Below are 16,556 nucleotides of genomic sequence, written 5' to 3' on the forward strand. Positions count from 1 at the left end.
ATTTAAAGTCCTTCACAAGCTGGACCCAAATTATCTTCCGAGTATCATTATTCATAACTTCCCTCCACACATTCTATGGTCCAGCTAAATTGATTTTCTTTCTGTTCTTCACACATTACACTACAACTGTGCCTTTGCATTGACTGTCCCCTGTGCCTAGAATGCAATCTCTCCCCACTTGCACTTCATAAAATCCCTTACTTACTTCAAGACACAACTTTCACATCTACAGGAAGCCTTTCCTGATCTATCAAATTGTTAGTGCCCTCCCTCCCTCCCTATCTTTTATCTAACTACCTTATTCTGAGTTTGTCTTCATTTTTTTTGCCTCTCCTGATAAAATACAAGTTCCTTAAAAATATGCTTTACATATAGTATGATCTTTGAGCTAAAAGCTTAAAATTTTTCTTTCCTTCTTTGTATCTATATCCCCAGCATCTAGCACAGTACCTAGCACATTTGCTGAATTATTTCAGCCATATTCCATTCTTCATGACATCATTATAGGTTTTCTTGGCAGAGATGCTGGAGTGGTTTGCCATTTCTTTCTCCAGCTCATTTTATAGATGAGGAAACTGAGGCAAATAAAAAAAGTCACTTAATGTGATTTGTCATGGGTCACATGGCTAGTAAGTTTATGAGGCTAGTTTTGAATCCAGGAAGATTAATCATCTTGACTCCAGGCCTAATACTCTATCCATTGCACCATGTAATCTAACATGTCTAACATTTTAAAATGTCTACAAGTTTGATTACTTAACAAACTAAAGTGTATGCAAAGCAAAGAAGGATAATCAATATGGTGAAGAGTTTCAAAATCATGTCATATAAAAATAAATTGAAGGACATAAAAAGGGAAATTTAAAGGAGTCAAGATAGCTAGATTCAAGTCTTTCAACTATTAGTGTTACAAATAGCACAATACAATAAAAAGCTCCCTAGAATGGAAGTCGGAAGATTTAAATTGAAATCCTGGCCCTCATATTTATCCCTGTGTGTCTATGTACAAATCATTTTTTATCTTTCACCCTTAATTCTCTAATCTGTAAAAAGGAATATTAGGTTACATGCCCTCTAAGGCTCAATATAGTTCTAAATCTGTGATACCATGATCTTCTTTAAAAAAAAAAAATGCAATGTACTAAAAAGGTCTAGAAAAAAGCAAATGTGTGATTTTTCATACTGGAAGTGTTATCTTCAAACTATAGATGTGTCAGTTTGATTTTAATCCCTAGCAAAATTCTATAATGCATCATTAAAGGGATGTTTTATGAGCATTTAGATAAGGAAGCTGTGGTCACTAAAAACAAGTATGGATGTATCAAAATAAGTGATTTTAAACAAATCTTATTTCCTTTTTTAAAAATGAATTGCTAAGATGGCCAATATGAAAATGTTTTAAAAGCACATGTATGTGACTGCACATGGGTGGTCTATATCAAATTGCTTGTCCTTAGGAAGAGAGGAGGGAAGAACAGAATTTTGAATTCAAAAAGTTTTTAAATGTCAAAAATTTTGTTTGCATAAAATTGAGAAAAAATAAAATTACAATTAAATTTTTAAAAAGAGAGTAGGAAAGTGTAGACCTAATATATCTGGATTTCGAATTGACAGTATCACATTACTTCTTTGAATAAATGGAGAGTTGTAGAATAGATGTCAACACAGTGAGATCATTTTGAAGTTGTTTGACCTAAAGCGTGGTGATTAATGAGCTCAAGCTACAGGAAATGCTCTAATGATGAGCAAAAGAGTATTGTGACCCATTTTTGTTCAACTTATCAATTATTTTGATGTGTGTATGAATAGAAACAAAGAGATAATTAACCACTTGGATGATAGATCTAATTCCAATCTCAGCAGTCTACAAAAATGATCTAAATCTAATTAATTAAGTTTAATGGAGTAAGGGGGAGGGCAGGTAATTGGAAAAGCACATGATCAACTGAGTTCTCCAGTCCTGTTATTGAAAGTAAAAGCCAATGGCAGCTAAATGGTACAGCGAATAGAGTACCACTCCCTGAAGTCAGGAGGACCTTGAATTTAAATTTGGCCTCAAGCACTTAATACTTACTAGATGTGTAATCCTAGGCAAGTCACCTAACTCCACCTAACACCTAATGCCTAACCTGGCTAAAGAAATAAAAGAAGGTAAAGACCACAGATTTTTGTCACAAGGAGGCATTTCCCACATGTAGCATTTAAAAAACATCCTTTGGGATGACACAGCAACTACTAATTGATCCCTATGTGTCTCTAAGGAGTTGGGTTGAAGATGCCTGGTGACCAAGTGAGGAGGAGCCTCTACTTTGTGATGTCAAAGAAGAGTGAGTGGACACAGCTTTCCCCCAAGCAGAAACACCACACCCAGTGATGAGCCCAGGAGAGGCACCTGCCCAGAATGGAACAAGCCCAGCAGAGGTGCCATGCCCAGGGAGGAGTAGGTGCAAGATCCAGTAGCATCAGGAGGTATGTTTCCTTCTGGGCATATTCCTGTCTGATCCCTATGCATGCTGACTCTCCCCATTCATAATGGAGATGTTGTAGAAAAGTATGACTTATTTTTATAAGGCAGAGGAGAACTGGAAGATTCTAGTTCAAATCTTATTATTATAATTCATTAAATACACATTCTTTTTTTGATATTTTTTGGTATTTATAGAATCTTCAAAAATATTTTATATAGCTACTAAGGAATCTTCAAAAATATTTTATATAGCTACTAAGGAAAATGATTTATATCATATTGTTACATTTAATTTTTTCTGTAGGGTCATCTTGTATGAGTTGACTAGTTATCAATTTGTTCTCTTTGAGGTAAGTAATTGTAAAAGTTTCTTTTAGAAGCAGTTCTTTTGTTTTTTTAATTTATTTGTTTATTATAGCTTTTTATTTACAAGATCTACGTATGGATAATTTTTCAGCATTGACAATTGCAAAACCTTTTGTTCCAATTTTTCCCCTTCTTCCCTCCACCCTCTCTCCTAGATGGTAGGTTGACCAATACATGTTAAATATGTTAAAGTATAAGTTAAATATAATATATGTATATATGTCCAAACAGTTATTTTGCTGTACAAAAAGAATTGGACTTTGAAAAAGTGTACAATTAGCCTGTGAAGGAAATAAAAAATGCAAGTGGACAAAAAATAGAGGGATTGGGAATTCTATGTAGTGGTTCATAGTCATCTCCCAGAGTTCTTTCACTGGGTGTAGCTGGTTCAGTTCATTATTGCTCTATTGGAACTGATTTGGTTCATCTCATTGCTGAAGATGGCCACATCCATCAGAATTGATCATCATATAGTATTGTTGTTGAAGTATATAATGATCTCCTGGTCCTGCTCATTTCACTTAGCATTAGTTCATGTAAGTCTCGCCAGTCCTTTCTGTATTCATCCTGCTGGTCATTTCTTACAGAACAATAATATTCCATAACGTTCATATACCACAATTTACTCAACCATTCTCCAATTGATGGGCATCCATTCACTCTCCAGCTTCTAGCCACTACAAACAGGGCTGCCACAAACACTTTGGCACATATAGGTCCCTTTTCCTTCTTTAGTATCTCTTTGGGGTATAAGCCCATAGAAACACTGCTGGATCAAAGGATATGCACAGTTTGATAACTTTTTGAGCATAGTTCCAAATTGCTCTCCAGAATGGCTGGATGTGTTCACAATTGTACCAACAATGTATCAGTGTTCCACTTTTCCCACATCTCCTCCAACATTCCTCATTATCTTTCCTTGTCATTCTAGCCAATCTGACAGGTGTGTAGTGATGTCTCAGAGTTGTCTTAATTTGCATTTCTCTAATTAATAATGACTTGGAGCATCTTTTCATATGGCTAGAAATAGTTTCAATTTCTTCATCTGAGAATTGTCTGTTCATACCCTTTGACCATTTGTCAATTGGAGAATGGCTTGATTTTTTATAAATTAGAGTCAATTCTCTATATATTTTGGAAATGAGGCCTTTATCAGAACTTTTAACTGTAAAAATGTTTTCCCAGTTTATTGTTTCCCTTCAATCTTGTCTGCATTAGTTTTGTTTGTAGAAAAACTTTTCAATTTGATATAATTAAAATTTCTATTTTGTGATCAATGATGATCTCTAGTTCTTCTTTGGTCATAAATCCCTTCCTCTTCCACAGGTCTGAGAGGTAAACTATCCTATGTTCTTCTTTTATTTATTATCTTATTCTTTATGCCTAGGTCATGAACCCATTTTGACTTTATCTTGGTGTATGGTGTTAAGTGTGAGTCAATGCCTAGTTTCTGCCATACTAATTTCCAATTTTCCCAGCAATTTTTGTTAAATAGTGAGTTCTTATCCCAAAAGCTGGGGTCTTTGGGCTTGTCAAACACTAGATTATTAAAGTTATTGACTATTTTGTCCTTTGAACCTAACCTGTTCCACTGACCAACTAGTCTTATTTCTTAGCCAATACCAAATGGTTTTGGTAACCACTGCTTTATAATATAACTTAAGATCTAGTGCAGCTAGGCCACCTTTATTTGATTTTTTTTTTCATTAATCCCCTTGAAATTCTTGATCTTTTTAAATACACATTCTTTGAACTAACTCGCTCTCTGCCTAACAAGAGAAAATGTAATGGAGACTTACAAGGTATTATGTTAAATAGATGAGAATCCAAAGAGTACTTTGAACTCAGGGTAGGATTCTGAGGAATCCTACATGGGAAAAGTGGGCAGCAGAAATTCCATATTGATAAGGAAAAAATTTTAAGTACTCCCTGGGGTTTAAAATATGACATTTATAATGATGGCATGGAGTTAGACAACAAACAGTTAACATGAATGAGATCTAGAGGTCTGAGTTTTCTGTAAATCACAATAATAAAGTCACAATGTCTTTATATGACAGTTTAAAATATTAGTGGCATTTTAGGCATTTAGGTTCATTTTAAAATAATAATAATAAAACATAACATCTACAATGAGAAGTGATCTTTCCCAGACTATCAGAGTATTTTGTTCAGTTTTGGCAACGACATTGGAAGGGCATTGTCCAGTACAAAAACCTCCAGAGGAAGGAGATAGGGATGAAGAAGAAAATGAAGATTTTGCAATATAGGATTCAGTAGAAGAAACCAGGGACGTTTATCTTAGAGGAAAGGAAGACTTTTTTTTGGATGGCAAAGTTCAAATATTGGAAAGACAGCTATATTGAAAAGAAATTACATTTATACTTTCATGGCCTCAGAGGGAAGAATTAAGGACAATGGGCATAAGTTAAATAAAGATAGATTTAGATTTAATAAAAGGGAAAGCTTCATATAAAAAATCAATTCTGTTCAAAAATAAAAGAGTAGTTCAGAAAGTTGGGACTACTACATCAACAGATGTCTTCTGTCTTTGTTGGGGGTTTTTAGAGGGGGAGAAGAGACAATTAGGGATAAGGGACTTGCCCAGGGTCACACAGATAGTATCTCAAACTGGATTTGAATCCAAGTCCTCCTATCTCCAAGGCTGACATTCTTTCCACTTTGCCACTTAGTTGCCCCTTAAAAGGCCTCCTGAAGAAAAGTAATTACTTCTCAGGGATGTTAGATAGAGGATTACTATTCAAGTAAAAGTTGGATGATATGACTGAGGTTCCCATCATAAGTGAGATTTTGTAATTTGATCCTCAGACTTTCTAGAGTCTGTATACCTTCAGTAAAAATATGGAAGAGACAGACTTTATTTTGGGGGTCCTGCTCCTACCTTGGCACTTACTGTTGCTTCAGCAATCTCTGACTGCTCAGAGCTTCCTCCCTTTGCCCAACCATAAGGTCTGCCTTCTTGGTAATGATTTCTGATCCCAAACATTCTATCAAGGCAACCCTATCCTATTTCTTATTCTTTCTAATTTTGTTAGGTGGCAGTACTAATCTGGCAAGCTAATCCATTTGTTGTTCAATCACTTCAGTCATGTCTGACTCTTTGTGAACCCATTTGTGATTTGCTGCAGATACTGGAGTAGTTTGCCATTTTCTTTTACAGAGGAGAAAACTGAGGCAAGCAGGATTATGTGCCTTGCCTAGGGACACACAATAAGTGTCTAAGGTTAGATCTGAACTCAGGAACATGAGTTTTCCTAACTCCAGGACCAGCATTCTATCCACTGCACCATCTAGTTGCCCATAAGTGCCAGATTCTGTGCTAAATGACAGGGATTCAAAGAAGATGGAGAAAACCATTGTTGCCCTCAAAAAATGCACAATCTATTAAGAGTGATAACATATAATTTCCTAAACTCCTCTATGGATTTATGTGCCAGTCAATGGCATGCTCAGGCATATTCCTTTAATGGATTCTTCCAGACTCCTATTGCTCTCCCAAATCTATTTCATTTTTAGCACTCCTGGTTCCTATTTTACCTCTTCATGTTGTCTGTAATCTCTACTCCTAAACAGACCTACCTTTTGACAAAGGGGGGGAGGGGGAGTAATAATATACAAATGATTATGAATCTATAAAATATATCATATGCAAATCAAAACATCACTGTGATATCAATGATTCTCTTCAAAAATGAAGGACCAACAACAACAACAATAATAGTGTAAATGAAAGGGAATCTCAGAAGGAAGGTACTATCAGTTAGAAATAAAGGAAAGGAATGTGAAGGGGAATGCAAAGGGGGATACCAGAAAAGACTTCCTGGCAAGTAGGTTCAAATCTTACCTTCTGATACTTATGACTTATGGTGGTTCTTCCATTCTCCAGAGATGGGTCTCCTAAACTGTATAACATATTTTTGAGAAATGACACTCCAATTTGTAGCATTTGCTAATATCTCAGGTATAAATATTCTCACTAAAATTTTAAGAATCAACTCTCACTTGTTCAGATGGCCCCTTCACATCTCTGCTTGAGTCTCAGTTTCCTCATTTGTTAAATAAGGGGGTTGACCTTCATATTCTCTGAGGTTTTTTCTCACTCTAGATCTATGGTCCTTTAATGCTAGCTTGAGAAACTCAGAAGCTTTCCCAAATGTATGTTTGATAGAAAGATGATGGAGTTGGATTTACATGTGAATTCTACCAAACACTTAAAGAACAATTAACTCTAATGCTATATAAACTATTTGAAAAAATAGGGATTGAAGGAATCCTACCAAATTCCTTTTATGACACAGACATGGTACTGATACCTAAACCAGGTAAGTTGAAAACAGAGAAAGAAAATTATAACCCAATCTCCCTAATGAATATTGATGCTAAAATCTTAAATAAAATATTAGCAAAAAGATTACAGAAAATCATCCCCAGGATAATACACTATGGCTAATTAGGATTTATACCAGGAATGCAGGGCTGGTTCAATATTAGGAAAACTATTAGCATAATTGACTATATCATTAACCAAATTAACAAAAACCATATGATCATCTCAATAGATGTAGAAAAAGCACTCAATAAAATTCAACATCCATTCCTAATAAAAACACTTGAGAGTATAGGAATAAATGGACTTTTACTTAAAATAGTCAGGAGAATATATTTAAAACCATCAGTAAGCATCATATGCAATGGGGGAAAACTGGAACCTTTCCCAGTAAGATCAGGAGTGAAACAAGGTTGCCCATTATCACCATTATTATTCAATATTGTATTAGAAACCCTAGCCTTGGCAATAAGAGTCGAGAAAGAGATTAGAGGAATTAGAGTAAGTTATGAGGAAACCAAACTATCACTCTTTGCAGATGATATGATGGTATACTTAGAGAATCCCAGAGATTCTACTAAAAAGCTATTAGAAATAATGTATAACTTTAGCAAAGTTGCAGGATACAAAATAAATTTCCATAAATCCTCAGCATTTTTATACATCACCAACAAAATCCAACAGCAAGATATACAAAGAGAAGTTCCATTCAAAATAACTGTTGATAGCATAAAATATTTGAGAATCCATCTATCAAAGGAAAGTCAGGAATTATATGAGTGAAATGACACAACACTTTCTACACAAATAAAGTCAGACTTAAATAATTGGAAAAATATTAAGTGCTCCTGGATAGGCCAAGTGAACATAATAAAGATGACAATACTGCCTAAACTAATCTATTTATTTAGTGCTATACCAATAAGACTCTCAAGAAACTATTTTAATGACCTAGAAAAAATAACAACAAAATTCATATGGAAGAACAAAAGGTCAAGAATTTCAAGGGAATTAATGAAAAAGAAAAATCAAATGATGGTGGCCTAGCTATACCTGATCTAAAACTATATTATAAAGCAGCAGTCACCGAAAACCATTTGGTATTGGCTAAGAAATCAGTGAAATAGGTTAGGCTCACAAGACAAAATAGTCAATAACTATAGCAATCTAGTGTTTGACAAACCCAAAGATCCCAGCTTTTGGGATAAGAATTCATTATTTGACAAAAACTGCTGGGAAAACTAGAAATTAGTATGGCAGAAATTAGGCATGGACCCACACTTAACACCATATACCAAGATAAGATCAAAATGGGTCCATGATTTAGGCATAAAGAACGAGATCATAAATAAATTAGAGAAACATAGGATAGTTTACCTCTCAGACTTGTGGAGGAGGAAGAAATTTGTGACCAAAGAAAAACTAGAGATCATCATTGATCACAAAATAGAAAATTTTGATTTACATCAAATTTAAAAGCCTTTATACAAACAAAACTAATGAAAACAAAATTAGAAGGAAAGCAACAAACTGGGAAAACATTTTCACAGTTAAAGGTTCTGATAAAGGCCTAATTTCCAAAAATATAGAGAGAATTGACTCTAATTTATAAGAAATCAAGCCATTCTCCAATTGAGAAATGGTCAAAGGATATGAACAGACAATTTTCAGATGATGAAATTAAAACTATTTCCACTCATATGAAAGAGTGTTCCAAATCATTATCGATCAGAGAAATGCAAATTAAGACTACTCTGAGATACCACTACACACTTGTCCCATTGCCTAAGATGACAGGAAAAAATAATAATGAATGTTGGAGGGGATGCGGAAAAACTGGGACATAGATGCATTGTTGATGGAGTTGTGAATGAATCCAACCATTCTGTAAAGCAATCTGGAATTATGCCTCAAAAGTTGTCAAACTGTGCATACCCTTTGATCCAGCAATGCTACTACTGGGCTTATACCCCAAAGAGATACTAAAGAAGGGAAAGGGACCTGTATGTGCCAAAATGTTTGTGGCAGCCCTGTTGGTAGTGACTAGAAACTGGAAAATGAATGCCCATCAGTTGGAGAATGGTTGGGTAAATTGTGATATATCAATGTTATGGAATATTATTGTTCTGTAAGAAATGACCAGCAGGATGAATACAGAGAGGCTTGGAAAAACTTACATGAACTGATGCTAAATGGAATGAGCAGAACCTGGAGATGATTATATATTTCAACAACGATACTGTATGAGGATGTATTCTGATGGACGTGGATGTCTTCGACAAAGAGAAGATCTGATTCAGTTCCAGTTGATCAATGATGGACAGAAGCAGCTATACCCAAAGAAAGAACACTGGAAAATGAATGTAAACTGTTTGCATTTTTTATTTTTCTTCCCAGGTTATCTTTACCTTCTGAATCCAATTCTTCCTGTGCAACAAGAGAACTGTTCGGTTCTACACACATATATTGTATATAGGATATACTGTGACGTATTTAACATGTATAGGACTGCTTGCCATCTGGGGGAGGGGGTGGAGGGAGGGAAGGGAAAAGTCAGAACAGAAGTGAATGCAAGGGATAATGTTGTGAAAAAATCACCCAGGCATATGTTCTGTCAATAAAAAGTTACAATTAAAAAAAAAAAAAGAAAAGAAAAGTGATTGAGTGCCCTGACCTAACAAATTGATCGTTTCTTCAAGGGCCACATGCTCCTGATGTCCTAAACCCCTGTTGCGGGGATTGCAACATATTTTGTCCTCTTGGAGACCAGCAGATGAATTATTTTTGAAAGGAGGACATTGTCCCCAGGAGCCCTGGTTGCAAGTTACACTGAGTGCTTTCTGCTCTCCAGTATTTTATTCCAGGCTGATAAAATCAAAGAGAAGGAGGTGACCTAGTGTCAAAGGATATACATTAGAAGTGGGAAATATATATATGAGAAAAGAACCAATCTACCCACTAACTTCCAGAAGGGTTAGGAAGGGGCATTAACTGATTGTACATGTATAACCTGTAGGAGATTGTTTGCTATCTTGGGGAAGGGAGAGGAAAGAGACAGAGGGAGAAAAAAAAATGGAATTCAAAATCTCACAAAAATGAATGTTGAAAACTATTTCTACATGTTAATTGGAAAAACAAAATATTATTTTACTTAAAAGGGGGCATAATAATATGTAAAAAGATGTCCAGAGCTGGCTTTTAAAAAATACCAGAGCAATATACTTTTATTCAGAAAACTGACTTTCTTAATCACTGTCCAGCCACCAGCACCACAAAATTTGGTGGGTACAAATCATAGTAGTCAAGTCAATATTTAGAATTTAGAGATGGAATGCCACAGGTACTATCTGTTCCAAATCCCTCACTTTACAGAACAGAGTACTGTGCCCAGCTCCACTGCCCAAAACAGGTGAGAGTGAACTGCCATTTGGATGCTGCCCCGGTCAGGCACTACCCAATTTCTATTAAACAAGAACTAGTAATGTTCTATTCCAATGGTTCTTCAAAATTTTGTGTTGTGGATTTCTCTGGCAGCCTAGTAAAGTCTATGAACCTCCCCTCAGAATAGAACCTCCTCTCAAATATAAAACAAGAAATATGATGTCTGACAGGAGATGGTGGTCTACATGTGCTCTAATCCCATCTCCCTATGATACTATAATAAGGGAGGAGCTGAAGACTCACCAGTCTCATCTTCTCCTTGATTACATACTAATCAACATACTTTTGTCCTCTTATAGAAGATTGTTTACTCCTGTTTATAAAAAGCAGATTGCAGTTAGAATCAAGTCACCAATATCCAACTACTTACTGCTCTGGTGTGCTAATAAACTCCTTGATCTTCTTTCCTGGTGTTGTCTTATTGACTGAGGAGAGGCCTGGAAAGGAATTTTCTCTTAATACTATAACTTCATATTATCCACCTTCAAATAGTTTTCATTACAATAATTCAGGGCACCTACATGGTGCAATGAATAGAATACTTAATCTGGAATCAGGTCTCAGACACTTACTAACTTTGTGACTCTGGGCAAGTCACTTAACCCTTTTTGTCTCAATTTCTACATCTATAAAATGAGCTGGAGAAGGAAATGGCAAACCACTCCAGTATTTTTTGCCAAGAAAACTCTAAATGAAGTTACAAAGAGTCGGATCTCTTATCTCACTACCTCATAAGCTATTCAAAGCTTCTCTTCTTTACCCATACCTTCCATAATTCCTCCATTACTCTTATTTACTGAGAAAATTGAAGATATTCACCATGGGCTCCCTTTTCTCCCATTTTCCTCATCTCAAAACACCTTGATATCATTTTCAATTTCTCTTTGTTTCTCTACTCCCCCCTTCCCCAGTCTTCTACCATGAGTGAGTTCTTATAACCAAGACCAAGCCTTCTGAGAGGAGAAAATGAGGCTGACAACTTTGCATAGCTCTGCCTCACTTAAATCCTGATGTCACTAGTCCTCTTTGAGAATGAAGGACAAATGACAACAACCCTTCTATATGTGCCTTTGGTTCCATCCTTTCCCATCTTCTCCATCAGATTGCCTCCTCAATCATTTCCTCTCTAAAATTTCAAGTTCTCTTTATCTATTGATTCCTTCCTTATTGCCTTCAAATATACCCAAATCCTAAAAAAATTAAAACAAAACCTTCACTAGACCTTTCCATCTTCTCAAATCCCATACCTTTTCTCTCTTTTCAAATCAAGTACCTAGGGAAAAAACTGAATAAACTCATTGCCTTCCCTTCTCATCTTTTCACTCTCTCCTTAATTCTAGGAAACTTCACTTTCAACCTTTGAGAATCCAATAGTTGAGTGATAAATCAACTGAAACTGTTCTCTCCCCAAATGTCAGTGGTTTCTTCATTGACAGGCCTGATGGGCCTCTCATCCTTCATAATCTCTTTATTATATTTGATACTGTTAACTACTTTCTCTTCCAAGATACTCTGTCTTCTCTAGGTTTTCATATAATTAATCTGGACTCAGGCCCTCATCACTTGTTGCTTAGACCATCACAGTCACTCTGACTCAGATCCTCTTCTCATTCCAGTCCATTCTGCTGCCAAAGCAATTTTTCTTTAAACAGTCTTGATCATATCAACCCATTACTCAATAAATTTCAATGTATCTGTATCCCAAACAGATCATGAAAAAAGGGGTAAAACCCACATGTACAAAAATATTTGTACCAGCCCTTTTTGTTGTGTCAAGGAAATGGAAATTGAGTGAATGCCCATCAGTTGGAGAATGACTGAATAAACTGTGGTATATAAATGTAATGGAATATTATTATGCTATAAGAAATAATAAGCAGACTGATTTCAGAAAAGCCTGGAAAGACTCACATTAACTGATGCTGAGTAAAATGAACAGAACCAAGAGAACATTGTACAGAGCAACAAGAAGATTATGTAATGGTCAACTGTGATGAACTTGGTTCTTCTCAACAGTGAAGTGATTCAAGACAATTCCAATAGACTTGGGATGGAAAATGCATTCCCATCCAGAGAGAAAAAGGTATGAAGGCTAAATGTAGATCGAAGTATAGTATTTTCACCTTTTTTGTTTACTTTCTTGATTTTTCTCTCTCATGGATTTTTTTTTCCTTTTAATTGGATTTTTCTTGCATGACATGGCAAACATGGAAATATGTTTAAAAAGATTGCACATATTTAATCTATATCATATTGCTTGTTGTTTTGGGAAGAGGGGAAGTAAGAGAGGGAAGGAGAAAAATTTGGAACACAAAGTCTTATAAAAATGAATGTTGAATGTTGAAAATTATCTTTTCATGTATTTGGAAAAGTAAAATACTATTGAGGAAAAAAAATAAACTCCAGGGGCTTCCTATTGCCTCTGGCATAAAATTTAAGCTTTTCTGTTTAACTTAAAGTTAAACACACTACTTGGCCCCAATCTATCTTTCTAGTCTCATTGTAAATCCTTCCCTTCTCACACCCTCTATTCCTTATACACAGCGTCTTTGCCTTTCCACTAGTCATTTCCCTTGCCTAGAGTACATCCTCTTGGAATCTCTTTCTTGAAGTTGAAGCTCAAGCAACACTTCTCCATGAAGCTTTTCTTGATCACCCTCCCTAAAATATCGTATGTTTATTTTGTTTATTCTCTATATGTGTTTATGTGTGTACAAATAAATCAGTTTTTTGTATTTATATTTTCAACAACTACTGTCTGGTATTTTATAAATGCCTATTGGAGGATCAATAGACTCATAGGTCAATTGTATGAAACTAAGTCCCAGAGATGTCTTTCTGAGGCTTTTTTTGATTTTTGTTTCAGGGTTTTTTTTTTTAATCTATGGAATATTAGGGTTAAGGTTCAATAAGCCAATGAGTGAGGAAAAGGGAAATTTTCTTGTCTCCACCAAATTCAGAGCTAACAAGTTTGCATTTTCATACTCTACCAGGCATGTGATTTCCCATAGCCAAAGGTAAGGGTTCCTCTAATTCCATCAAAGAAAACTTCTTCACATCACTTAAAGAGGTAACAAAGTGAAAACCTTTCTTTGTATTTCATTTAAGATATTTAAGCCTTGTTACTTTTCTCACCAGCCTGTTTTTTCCTGTGATTATATCAACTCAGGCAATATTAATTAATCCAGAGCATCCTGATCAAATTCTCCTATTCCACAAAATTTACACAAAGACAGCAACTAGAGAAGAAGACAACAAATGGCTGTTGTTCATCCTTCATTCTCAAAGAGAACCAATAACATCTGGTAGGTGATGTCTTGATTTGTAAATCCAAGTAATACAGAGCTGTGAAAATTATTAGATTCACTTTCTCTTCCAGAGTTAGAGAGAGTCCAGCAGTAAGACATGGGTCAGGGCAACTGGAGATGGCTTCAGAAGCAGTTGGAGACTTTGGCCTTTTTAAGCTAAAATCTCTCCCAGGTCTCAGTTTGACCGAGGCAATATCCATTCAGTGATTTAAGTCTAGGTAAGAATTTAGGCAAAAAATGGCCTAATTTGACCTCCCAAAAGAATCAGACTGAGAGGGGGAAGATCCTCAGACTTTCCCCACATATGGCTAAAACATTAATCAATCAACATGCTTAATAAAGCCACTACTATATGCTAGATACTATGCTAGGCACAGGGGTTACAAATCCCAAGTGAGACAGCCCTTGCCCTGGAGAAGTTTGCATTCTACCATTTTAATTATAAAAAGTGCAAAAGCCTAAAAATATCCTAAAATACTGCTACTTCTGTTGTCTTTAGCTTTTGTTGTTCAGTCATGTCTTACTCTTTTCCTTTCTATCCTTCACTATCTCTCAAAGTCTGTTTCTGTTTCAGTGACACTATCCATCTCATCCTCTGCTACTTCCCCCTTTGCCTTCAATCTTTCCCAGCCTCAAGTCTTTTCCAATCAATCACATCTTCTCATTGTATGACCAAAGTATTTAAGTTTCAGCTTCATTATTTAATCTTCCAGTGAATAGCCTGAATTAATTTCTTTAAGTCTTGACCAATTTGATCTCCTTGTGATCCAACACACCCTCGAATATCCTCCAGCACCACAATTTGAAAGCATTAATTGAGCTTTCCTCATAGTTAAACTTTCACAGCAATACTGTGCTATTGGAAAAACTATAACTTAAACTATACAGGCCTTTGCTGGCAAGGTGGTCTCTGCTTTTTAGTATATTGTCCAGATTTCCCATAGCTTTTCTTCTAAGGAGCAAATATCTTTTAACTTCATGGCTGCAATTGCCATCTGTAATGATCTCTGAACCCAAGAATATAAAATATGACACTCTTTGCATTTCTTCCTCCTCTATTTGCCAGGAAGTGACTGGACCAGTTGCCTTTAGACAGACTGCTAATTCTAAAGAGGGAGCCAGCCAGAGGTGCCAGGCCAAAGGCTACACACATAAATCTGACTGCCCTGCTGAATGTATCCCCAGTGAGAGTTGTTTCAGAACGGAAACGGACTTGGAAATTCAGCTAAGTCGATACCTTCATTTTTATAGAGGAGGAAACTGAAGCCTAAAAAGGCTAAGTCTTACAATAAGCAGAAGAGCAAGAATTTTAACTGAGACCCTCTCATTCTAAATCTGGCAGTCTTCTGACTATACCACACAGTCTTTGGTTCTTCCAGTGTGGCGGGCCATGATGGGAAAGCATAGCCATATTCACTTCTCAGCAGTAATGGCAGCTGGGAAGGCTGCCCAGGGGGGTAAAAGATTTATATTGGTAATAAAGTGTGTACCTAATTGGTCTCCCATCTCTAGCAGAATTCAGCCAGCCTCCCCTGTGCTATCTGGAGCACCAGGTAAGCCTGTGGCTGGCTGATTTTTCTCTGGCTGCCTTATCTAGCGATCTCAACCAAGCTTTTGCAATCCCTTGTACAATGCCTCTTTGCTGTTTTCTGAGCCAGAGCAGGATAGCAGAATGGCAGGATTAATCAGTCTCTAGGCACTCAGCCAGGGTCCAGCCACTACTTGCTTTTAAGGCACGAGGATGGCTGGGCACTAAGTCTAAAATGCTACTCATTGCCACTCTCATGTATTTTTTTTGTCCCTGGGGACAGCATGGGCCAGAGCAGTGAAAGGCCACCGTGGACTCCAGCAGCCTTGCATAATCCTGGAGAAAGACTTTGGAGCCAAAGCTAAGTAATTTCAATTCCTGGGTTACTTTCCCTGCTCTTCTTATTAAACCTTGAATGATCCTGCCAGCACATTAACCCTGCCAGGTATTCATATTCTGTCTGTCCTTCAAGACCCAGATTAAATCCTGATTCTTTCACTAAGAATGTTAAAGCCTGAACATTAAATCCCCAGTGAAATCTTCATTCCTAAAATAGTCTAATATATAATATGGGCTTTACAATCTACAAACATCCAGCCACTCACATGTTAATCCAAGAATAATGACTGACACTGAGGGAAGAAAAAAATAGGCTAATTAACTGTCTATTTACTAAGGGGAAAAAACATTTCCACAGGCTGATGGTTATTTATAAAGCTGAACCAAGATCTATCTTTATATTGCCCTTTCTATTTCAAGGGGAATCTTAAGCAACCAAATATGTGATAATCCACTGGCACCAAAAATGCTAGATCCATTCATATGTATATACAGTTCAGAGGAGAAGAATTGGTCATGGTATTTTTGATCCCTTATTTATTAAGGGAAACTCAGGAGAATTACATTCCTTTAAGGACTCCCCATGCTCTTGGACTCTCCAGTATTGGGAAATGAAAGAGGAAGTTCTATACATAATTTTACTCCATAAGAGGTCAGTGAAGAAGCAGAAAGTCGATGTAACCACTCAAGATACTGCCCATCAGAATGCTATTGAAATACCATTAAGTGGAATTTCACTTATGGAAGCTTACAGAGACC

The 16,556-nt window shown here is 36.2% G+C and overlaps 1 long non-coding RNA gene across 1 annotated transcript; it reads left to right on the forward strand.

Annotated features, from left to right (window-relative positions):
• The first annotated feature begins 2,377 nt into the window (after positions 1-2,377).
• Positions 2,378-15,390, forward strand: LOC127543511 (uncharacterized). The gene is made up of 3 exons (XR_007949246.1): positions 2,378-2,469; positions 13,792-13,927; positions 14,997-15,390. It is a non-coding gene; the product is annotated as an uncharacterized LOC127543511 (long non-coding RNA).
• Positions 15,391-16,556: the final 1,166 nt, after the last annotated feature.

The sequence above is a fragment of the Antechinus flavipes genome, chromosome 1 (assembly GCF_016432865.1).
Source record: "Antechinus flavipes isolate AdamAnt ecotype Samford, QLD, Australia chromosome 1, AdamAnt_v2, whole genome shotgun sequence".
Classification (NCBI taxonomy): Eukaryota; Metazoa; Chordata; class Mammalia; order Dasyuromorphia; family Dasyuridae; genus Antechinus; species Antechinus flavipes.